Source organism: Bubalus bubalis, chromosome 11 (assembly GCF_019923935.1).
Source record: "Bubalus bubalis isolate 160015118507 breed Murrah chromosome 11, NDDB_SH_1, whole genome shotgun sequence".
Classification (NCBI taxonomy): Eukaryota; Metazoa; Chordata; class Mammalia; order Artiodactyla; family Bovidae; genus Bubalus; species Bubalus bubalis.
Window position 1 is genome coordinate 86905611 of NC_059167.1, and position 8846 is coordinate 86914456.

At 50.5% G+C, this 8846-nt stretch overlaps 1 long non-coding RNA gene across 3 annotated transcripts; it reads right to left on the reverse strand.

Annotated features, from left to right (window-relative positions):
• Positions 1-370: 370 nt before the first annotated feature.
• LOC123328196 lies at positions 371-7183 on the reverse strand. Of its 3 annotated transcripts, none has more exons than XR_006542983.2 (4): positions 5790-7183; positions 5066-5151; positions 1426-1499; positions 371-746 (listed from the first exon to the last, which is right to left on the reverse strand). It is a non-coding gene; the product is annotated as an uncharacterized LOC123328196 (long non-coding RNA). The 3 variants fall into 3 exon arrangements; XR_006542984.2 differs by lacking the exon at positions 5790-7183 and adding an exon at positions 5358-5777; XR_006542982.2 differs by lacking the exon at positions 5790-7183 and having other exon boundaries at positions 5066-5304.
• Positions 7184-8846: the final 1663 nt, after the last annotated feature.

Genomic DNA, 8846 nt, shown 5'->3' on the forward strand with positions numbered 1-8846 from the left:
TCACAGAGTGGGACACCACTGGTACACACTGAACCCCTCACCCTAATGCACAGATGTCAGTTGTTTTACTGGCTTTTAGACATTTTCCAGTCCCTTACAACTGCAGGTAAGTGATTCCCAAAGTGACTCAGCATGGGCATTACCTGAGGAGTGAGTTTCAGCCCACCTCCTCATTCCTGATGAGTAAGTTGAGCTGGAGCCCGGAAGCGTGCTGCTCTAATGAGCTCCTGGTGCTGCTGGTGATCACGTGGGCTTGAAAAGCCTTTGTAGAAAGTACCTGCTAATGGGGTCACCTCTTTTCACCTCCCATTACACACAGCTGGGGCGCTTTGGCACTTGAATTCCTGGAAAACTGTTTTCAAAGTCTCAATTCTGCTGCTGATTTTGGAAGGCCGTTGAGTGGCCATGTGGCACTGTGTGCGGAGTAACATGTCGCAGCACGGCCGTGTACAAACTGCTGCTCTCCAGCCCAAATGCCCACATGGCCAAATAGTTTGGTCTTTTCTCTCTGGGGCTTTCTGTAATGGCATTTGACCCATAATATTCTTTCTGCCTGGCCACAGGGGATTGTGTGCAGACCTTCTGGAGGGTTAATAAATAAATGATGGGCTTCTTTCTGGCCGCGGGAAATCATCTCAAGGTCAATGCGATTGCAGAGCCAGGCTTTCCAGAGCTTGCTAAGATTAAAAAATCATCAGCTCCCACTAACCACATCCCTTCTTTTCTGAAACTTTGAAGCTTCGCTGCTGCAAAAAAAGGAGCACAATTAAGCCTCGATAAAATTTTAATAGCGGGAATTATGCACTCTGCAACCAGCCTACAATTAGCCGTTGCTATGCTACAGGCAGAACCTAATCACGATAATGAGGCAAACAAAGGGAGGGAATTAATCAGGGCTATAAGGGTAGCACACAGCCGTTCCATCTCAGAGCACTGATTTCTGAAGCACAGCAGCTGGGCCCCTGGGAAATCTCAGTCCCACGCAAGGTTAGAGTCACTGGGGTGGAGTGGGTGTGTGTGCAAGCTTCTGAGTAAGGGGGCTGTCTCTGCAGTCTCATTCCTACCACTACCAAGAGGATGCATTCATTTTTAAAAATGATGAGGCCTCTATTCTGTGCAGGAATCCATGCCAGATTCTGTGAGAAAGATATTGTTACCCAAGACACAAACCCTGCCCTCTCGGACTTTGCTATTTCAAGTGTGGTCCTCGTACAAGCAGCTTTTGTGCCATCTGGGAGCTTGTTAGAAATGCAAGCTCTAGGAATTCTGGCTGTCCAGTGGTTAGGAATTCATGCTTCCACTGAAGGGGGCATGGGTTCGACCCCTGGCTGGGGAACTGAGATCCGTATGCCATGTGGCACAGCCAAAAATAAAAAGGAAAGAAATACAGGCTTTCAGGTGCACCCCAGACCTCCCGAACCGTACCTGGATTTTAACAAGATGCCCAGGTGAACTGTATGCCCACAGAAACTAAGACACCTGCTCCGGGAGAGTTCAACCTTGTTCAACAACAAAAACAGTTATTACAGTGATACTAACTATTGTTTCTGTCAGGTTCTGTGTGAGGCATTCTACTTGTGTGATTATCTCATTTCATCCTCATCATAACTCTATGACATTATCCCCATTATGTACATGAAGAAATTGAGGCACAATTCAGTTCAGTGTATGATAAGAAGTCACAAATGAGGAGGATGGTTTTAAGAGATGACAAAGGGTCAGTAGCTTCATTTGGTTGAGGTGATCAGAGATGGAGAAAGTAGCATTTAAGCTGGAATTTGAATGATAAGTAGGATTTATTTAGAAAAAGTGGTGGGAAGGGCATGCCAGGCAGCTGGATCAACATAAGCAAAGTATGACTTGAAAACATGAAGGATGTTTTGGACCTAAGGAGAACACTTCATTAAAGTATATTTGTGTGTGAGGTGGGACTAAATTATGGAAAGCCTTGTAAGTCAAGATAAGGGCTTGAACATTACTAGGAGGTGATAAGGATCCATGGAGGCTTCCCAGGTGGCTCAGTGAGCAAAGAATCCACCTGGAATGCAGGAGATGCAGGAGGCACAGGTTGGATCCCTGGGTCAGGAAGATCCCCTGGAGGAGGGCATGGCAACCCACTCCAGTATTCTTGTCTGGAGAATCCCATGGACAGAAGAGCCTGGCAGGCTACAGTCCATAGGATCACAAGGAGCTGGGCACAACTGAAGTGACTGAGCATGCATGCATGCATGAGGGTCCATGGAGGGTGTTTGAGCTGGGGGTGTGTCATGGTCAGGCCAAGTTCTAGAAAGAGCTAACTTGGAGATTATGAACTGAATAGGGAAGGCTGCGAGTCCCAAACCACCACTGGCCTGAGAATCAGAAAGGAAGGAGGGTCACAAGATCCTGCAAGAGGAGGGGGCAGGGCCGTGGGATGAGTGAGAGCCTCGGACTCTGGGCTGTAACCTTAGTGACCGAGAGAACACTGAGATGGAGGGAAGGATGGTTTGGGGAGAAAAACGGTGGCACGCTCTGAGATGTGTTGCATTTGACATGATCTGCGGCTTCCCATCAGCAGCATCGGTGTTCCTTCGACAGCCGTTTATTAAGAGGGACAGCAAAATGAATAAGGCACAGAAGCAAACACACGAAGCTCACAGGAGCCGAGCACCCGGTGCAGGACCCGAGTGCAAGGCTTCACAGACATTGCTTTTCTGACTACACTCCGGTTCCTTAAAGTGACTCGTCACTCATCGTTCACAATCCAGGACACACAGAATAATCACCTGGGGGTGGGGTTATAAATACCAGGACCTGGGGCTCATCCTGTGAAAGATGCGTGTACTGTTACTGCACTGAGTGACGGTCCTGATCTAAGGTGGTGGTTCTCAGCTGAATCTTGGCTGGAACTTCCAATTCTGTTGATGCTCTTCAGCCAAAGCCCACCAGGAAGACATCTACAATTAACCCAGCTGAGTCTGTTCCTCATGATAGAGAGGGAGAGTATCCCCGTGGGGAATCCTGGGGCGTTATTCCCACTGGAGGGTCTTAGAAAGAACCCACCATAGCACTGAGCTGTGGTGGGGTGACTTAGTAGAGGGTCTCAGGAAATGAGCCTTGCTCTAGATCAATGGCTTCAAAAAGTAGGGCTCTTCTATGACTATTTCAGTGACTCTCATCTATGGGGAGGGGAGACTAGAATGAAGAAAACTGACATTGGTAAAGAAGTAGCAGTCACCCACCTTGGCCAAGAGTGGGGGTATTGTTGGGTGGCAGGCCTTCCCTGGTAGATCAGCTGGTAAAGAACCCACCAGCAATGCAGGAGACCCCAGTTCAATTCCTGGGATGAGCCCCTGGAGGAGGGCATGGCAAACCACTCCAGTATTCTTGCCTGGAGAATCCCCACGGACGGAGAAGCCTGGCAGGCTACAGTCCATGGGGTCGTAAAGAGTCGGATACGACTGAGAGACTAAGCACAGCACAGCACAGAATGACTTTGTTTTTGTCTTAGACAATTTTTTTTTTTTAACTTTTAACTTAGCGTATAGCTGATTAACAATGTTGTGATAGCTTCAGGTGAACAGCAAAGGGCCTCAGTCATGCATATACATGTATCCATTCTCCTCCAAACTCCCCTCCTATCCAGGCTGCCACATAACATTGAGCAGAGTTCCCTGTTATGGTAGGTCCTTGTTGTTTATCCACTTTAAATATAGCAGAATGTACATGTTGATCCCAAAATCCCTAGCTATCCCTTACCTCCATTCTCTCTCCCTGGCAACCATAAGTTTGGTCTCTGTATCTTTTTTTTTTTTTTTTTTTTTGGTCACACTGTGCAGCATATGTGGGATCTTAGTGCCCCAACCTGGGAATAGAACCTGTGCCCCCTGCAGTGAAAGTTAACCACTGAACCACCAGGGAAGTCTCAAGTCTTAGACAAAATTACCAAGTGGCCTTGCTTCATCTCATTTTATCTTGATCTCAGAGTCAACTTGGAGGCCAGTGTTCTGTGAAATCGTTCATACCTAACAGGCGTATAACCCAACTCTGCTGTGGGCGTCAGGCCAGCTTCTGAAAGTCAGGGCTCCCACGTTTTTTCTTTCTCACGGCCCATTCCCCACCCTCCCCCACCACCCACAAAGGATAGAGAAGAGGAGAGAAGGAAGCAAGCAGAAGGTTTAAATTTAAGAAAGAAAAGAGGAAAGAGAAGGAAACTGTGAGGCCGGATGTGGGGAGACTTAACCTCGTGGATTCAGCTTCCCAGCTGAACACAGGTGGCCGGACAGGAGGGCCTGGGCTGAGCTACCAGGATGACAGGGACGCCATTCACTGTCCTTCCACTGCCCTGCAGCCCAGCCCTCACTCAAGGTCAGCAATGACCTTGCCGCCCATCCCCCCTTGGAACCAGCGCACTTTCCCACCATCTGTTTGGCATCAGTCAGTTGGTGATGCTCAGTGTGGTGTGAAGGGGAATCTGCTCATGGAAGAGAAGGGTGAGCAGTGAAAGGATCCAGGCCCTCGCAGCTCTGCATGTGTATGCTCTCATGCACGCGTGCACACCTGTGTGTGCTCACTCTGGCTTAGAGACATCTTGGCCAGACCGTTCCTACCCAAGCTGTGTGGATTGAGGGTTCTCCCTGAATCTGGAGTCTGACCCCAGAGCAGGTGTCTGTGGCCTCTCCACCCCAACTCCAAAATATAGAGTGGAGAGGAGGAGGGGCCTCAGTGTCTCCCGGCCCTTCAGAGCCCCGACCTGGCTCGTGGGCTGCCATCTGCAAGGCCTGGCCATCCCTCCACTCTGGGGCTGGCGCTATGAAACCCTGACAATTCTGGGGCTGTGGAAGCAGCAGCATGCAGGTGGCAGTGACAGACCACATCCCCTGTGTCTTTCTCACCTCGGCTCAGGCTTTTCCTCCTCCTGGAAAATCTGTGCCTCCCTGCCCTAGTCAGCCTTCAGGACTGAACGCAAAGGCCAGTCTCCCCCAGCCGGATCATTATCCCTGCCTCTGCTCCCAGAGGGAGGCCTTTGCTCCCCATTCTCCTGAAAAAAACTCTTACACTCGACTTCTTACTGTGTGTTGCTTACCTGAGTGTCTCTCCAGCTGGACAGGGAACTTGCTTGTTTATCATGTGGTCCTCAGCTCCGAGAACTCAGCCAGACTCGTGGTGGACCTTTGGTAAACGTTTGGAAAGAAAAGGAGGGGAGGAGAGAGGATTGGTTGCCACCCTAAACATGCAGCAGTGTTCTAGGGGTCACGGGGGCAGCAGAGACCCTCCCGCTGGCAGTCAGCGCATGCCCGGTGGCTGCTGCGGACAGCAGCAGGCTTCTCACCTGGGTCAGGCTGCAGCTGGGTGCCCCTCCCCTTTTCTCTCCCTACCTGGTTAGAGCTTCCAGGGAGTCTGGAGTGAGTGAGGCAGACCTGGGAGAGTCCTAAGCTCAAGAAGACACTAGGCCCCAGAAAAGCAGCAGGGGTCTTGGTGTTACCCAGGAAGGCCTCAGAAGAAGGGTTGATCTCGGGTGGCCTCAGCCTGCAGCAGCTTGAAGTAGGGCTTTGGTTCCCTGCCAGATACTGAGGTCGGGTCCCGGCGGTGTGAGCACCAAATCATAACCGCTAGACTAGTGGTCAGTGACAAGGACCTGGCTCTTCAGCTTTGCGGAAAAGAATTCCCACAAAGACGAAAAGTAGTGAAACAAGTAAAGTGTTTATTAGGAGGAAAGGAATATAGTACATATGGATAAACACACAAGTGGACTCAGAGTTGTACCCCTGTGGCAATTTAAATCACTTCTGTGGGTAATTTAAACTTACGTGTTTCTCCGAGATTTCCTTTGGCCAATCATTTTGCTTTGCCTGGTTCAGAGTCCCTATTTGGTTTATCTCAGGACCCTCCCATGTGTGCACACGCATTTCTTACCAAGACGGATTCCACTCAAGAGGCCTGTGAGTAGTTAGCATCACTTACTATGGGGTGGCGCCCCCTCCTTTTTTGACCTCTGAGGAGCCTGTCTGCGCATGTGTAGTCGAGAAGGTCTCCTGACTTTGAGAAAGAGGCACACGTGGTCTCTTACCGTCTGTCTGGGCAGGGCCCCACCTCCTCCCTCAATTGTCCTGCTATTTTAGTCTCAGAGTATCGGTCCGCAGAGAACCAGTGCCAACTGTTTGCTCCGGGGGCCCATCTGTCTCCTGCCTCAGGATGACTGGCAAGCAGTCCCCTGTTGACACAGTCTAGTGATGATTTCACCCCAGTGATTCTGATTCCTCTCTAGAAATAGCTCCTCACTGAAGCCACAGAGAAAATCCAAATTTCCCAGGAAAATAAGACGGAGGATTTGGGGATTAGGAAACATATCACTCACGCCCTGAGCGCCCAGGGCAGCAACAGAGCTACAGCAGCATGTCTGGGGCCGCAGGGTCCCTGGGCAGATGCAGGCTGTCCCCTCCTGGCCTTCATCTGGGCCCCTGCAGGGGGGACCCTTGCGCTAGGAGGGTCAGGAGGAGCAGAGCTTCCTCAGTGCAAACTCAGAAGTCGAACTACTCAATTGGGCCCTGCCCTGGAGCTCCAGCGGAGATGTTGAATGCAAATGAGGATCAGCACGTGTATGATGATTCAGAGCAGTTGTAATGGGTGAGATGCATAAAGAGACCAGGAAGAGACAGTTTGGGGGAGGGGGGTTTCTTTTTTCTTTCGGCTTGAAATGAGCATGATGGCCAGCACCACAGGACTCACCACCTGTCAAGTCCTACCTTGGCCCCTCAGAGACCACAGAGTCTTAGCAGTTCACCAAGGGGAAGGGGGTGGGGGAAGAGAGTTGGAAATAACATCTGAAATGTCCCTCTGAGTCCACCCCGTGGGGCATGAAGGGACACAGGGGAAACGGTCTTGGCCGCTGAGATTTCAAAGGGGCCTGGCATAGTGGAGAGAGCAACAACTTGGATGTTAGATAGAACAGAGTTCAATCCTGGTTCCACCACCTACAAGTTCTGTGATCTTAGATAAACCACTTGAATTCCCCAAGCTTTGTTCCATCTCCTGTACGGAGAGAGCATGTCCTTCCTCCAAGGCTGTGGGATTTGGATTAAATTGAAGGACATGGTCTATAAGACAAGAAGGAGCACAACGCCTGGCATATTGGAGATGCCCAGGAAAGGGTGTTGCCTTCCCCGCCCCACCCCTTACAGGACAGCAGCATGTCTTCTTAGCACTCCACTCCTCTCCACCCTGCTCCCCCCCTCCCCCCCGCCACCAACACACCAGACAGCCGCAGTTCTCACAAAATTAATTATCCAGGAATTCACCAGAATCTAAACACTCTGTGGGTGTGTCTTTGGCAAAGAAGCAGCAGCTGGCTGGAGGTGGTGGTCAGTGGGTTCCAAACATTGACTCTCCTCTGGGTGAAGCTGAACTCTAATTCATCCTCAAGTCTATGGCTGGAGGGCCTCAAGAGGGAGCAGGCTGGGATTGGACCAGGGTCTCACCTTCCCCATCACGATCTGATGGACTCTAATCACCTCTCCATCCAGACTTCCAGCCTCCAAGTTTTCATCTCCAAGTGATTCATCTCAAAAGCCACCCCCATGGGCCCTTCATCTGCTGTTTAATTGGAGAAGGGGGTGCTAGAGGCCCTAGAGCCTTAATTGCATCTGTTAATGGGTAGGTACAATTATCTCTGCCACACTCCTGCACACTGTCAGGCAGACAGAAGATGATTAAGGGGCTCTTGAAAACTCCAGGTCCCAGTAGCCCTTTCCACTAATTGAGCAGTGTAGGAAGCGTTATTGAGCTCTCCACTCCTTTCTTTAAATTAACTCCTGGCTCAAGTCCTCCTCGGAGCAGTGTGTTGGCCACGTGGCTCAGAGCGTTCAGTTCCAATCCCATCCATCACCCGTCACTTAGGCACAGGGCCCAGCCAGATCATCAGTGGGACCATTCATCACCTACAGACTGAGAGTGAACTGTGGGTGGGGGGACCTTCATGGGCTCTGGAGGGTGACATCTAGCCTGATTGTAGCACTTGATTTAACTGAGAGGTGGTTTAAAGGTGTCCCACCATCTTCTGTCCTCAGCCACCCATGTTCAGCCCCAGTCTGGACCACCACATTGCCTAGTGACTGGTCCCCCGACTTACTGTGTTCTTCACCCAGCAGCCAGGGGGATCCATTTGAATTAAAAATGGGTTCAAGTACTGATTACCCAGAATGCACTCTAAACCACAAGTCATGTCCTACGAAGCCCCAGGGCTGTGGTGCCTGGCACATTCCCCCACATCAACTGCATCACCCCACTGCTGCTGCTGCTGCTGCATCGCTTCAGTCGTGTCCGACTCTGTGTGACCCCATAGACGGCAGCCCACCAGGCTCCCCCGTCCCTGAGATTCTCCAGGCAAGAACGCTGGAGTGGGTTGCCATTTCCTTCTCCAATGCATGAAAGTGAAAAGTGAATGGGAAGTCACTCAGACGTGTCCGACTCTTAGCAACCCCATGGACTGCAGCCCACCAGGCTCCTCCGTCCATGGGATTTTCCAGGCAAGAGTACTGGAGTGGGGTGCCATTGCCTTCTCCAATCACCCCACTAGCCCTTGCTAACTCCACTTACTAAGGCCCACCCACACTGGTGTTATCATCCCAGTTCCTCAAAAATACCAAATGCCTTTCAGCCTCTGGGCCTTTCCTTGACTTGGAAGCCTTTGCCTTCACACTTTTCACCATCAGCTTCTTCTCACTCTTCAGGCCTCTGTTTAAATGTTGCTTGAGAGAGGCCATATCTTAAGTAATTTTCCATGTCCTTCCATGGAAGGACATATCTTAAGTAATTTTTCACTTTCTTTTTTTTTTTTTAACACATATTTGTTTACTTCAAAGTACGTA